General features: G+C 40.0%; 1 non-coding gene across 1 annotated transcript; it reads left to right on the top strand.

The window, feature by feature from the left end:
* Positions 1-334: 334 nt before the first annotated feature.
* Positions 335-406, top strand: TRNAC-GCA. Its single transcript has one exon. It is a non-coding gene; the product is annotated as a tRNA-Cys (tRNA).
* Positions 407-1,479: the final 1,073 nt, after the last annotated feature.

Below are 1,479 nucleotides of genomic sequence, written 5' to 3'. Positions count from 1 at the left end.
AGGGCATACGATCCAACTGGGCTACCCATTACCAAAACGATGGTGCTAAAACTACCGCTTTGTCTAGGAAGGGAGATCCAATCTGGCAACATAGACGTATGCGAGCATGCGGTATGTAGTTCACTAGGCCAGAGGCAATATACGATTTACCTGCGGTTACAAAAGACTGAGCAACCCTTATGGGATAGAAAGTTTCCGTTCCAGCAATAAGAGAAAGTAAGAGAGCCAAAGACACTAAACATTTGAAGTTGAAGTCCCAAAGCCGTCACTTTGTACAAAAACAAAAGAGCCATAATGTGGATGTCAGAGCTTGGGTGAACAAAACAAACAACAAGGGTCCATAGCTCAGTGGTAGAGCATTTGACTGCAGATCAAGAGGTCACCGGTTCGAACCCGGTTGGGCCCTTTTTGACCGTGACTCGACGGGAACGGAAGTACATGAATAATGAAACCTGAGCAAGGTTTTTTGATGGCCATCACATTTCAGCTGGAACAACCAATAACTTCTTGAACATCCCTGCCCATCCATACCCCAATCATTTTTTTTTTAAATTTTCTAACAGCCTAAAGTAGGATTAATGAGCCGTTGCTGTATATGAATGAAGAGAAGAAGATTGGTTTTATGGATTATCGTGGTGTTTCTGTAGAATGAGACAGTCAAGGGCTCATGGGTAGTGTGTGGAATACATTATACATACATTCCCCAGTAATCAGAAGAAACGTCTAATTGGAAATGTATGAGTAAATCAAATGCCAAGTTTTGTTCACAGTTAGTAACATGCTCTTCTAGGAAGCTGGTTTTTCTTTATGCTTAAGACTTAGCTAGTCCCGGGTGTCAAAGATGGTGCACCACCACTTAGAGCATCTCCAATGGATCCTCCGGTCTTTCCTATGTGTAATGTCCTTGCAAGCACCCTTAACACCAAAATTCCTCAACTTTAGGAATACACAAGATATCTTCTCCAACCGGTAAATTGTAAAGTAGACCTATAGTCCACAGATGGTTTACATCTCAAAACTTAAAACAAACCGCAGCAACCAAAAATAAAAATGAAAAACGAAGTTTGAGTTCAAACAACCGTAACATATTCTGGATCTTATTACAAGGAAGCTGAAAAAAACAAAATAATATAAACAACTGTTGTTTAATTATGAAAGGAAAAATCATAGTGCCATTTATGGATGCAGAAATTTGCTAGTTGCCAATGCATCCATCCAGTTTCTTACAAAGGATTTTGCATCTTCGTTGGACAATCTACTCGATGATCTTCATTGTTTTTCACGATACTTCTGCTAAGCAAATGAAGCGGTCAGACGGGAGCTTTCTACTCCGGAATACTCCAATAGTGAAAAACCTTCTGAATCCACTACTTTAGATGCAATTACAACCACTGTGTTGAATAACTCTTTGACGGATCTATATTCCCGTCTACGTGTCCATGTCAACTATTTACTCAAGTCAGTGTTGGTATATCAGAG

Source organism: Papaver somniferum, unplaced genomic scaffold (genome assembly GCF_003573695.1).
Source record: "Papaver somniferum cultivar HN1 unplaced genomic scaffold, ASM357369v1 unplaced-scaffold_84, whole genome shotgun sequence".
Classification (NCBI taxonomy): Eukaryota; Viridiplantae; Streptophyta; class Magnoliopsida; order Ranunculales; family Papaveraceae; genus Papaver; species Papaver somniferum.
The sequence above is the reverse complement of the archived record's forward strand: the minus strand, read 5'-3'. Positions and strand labels throughout refer to the sequence as shown.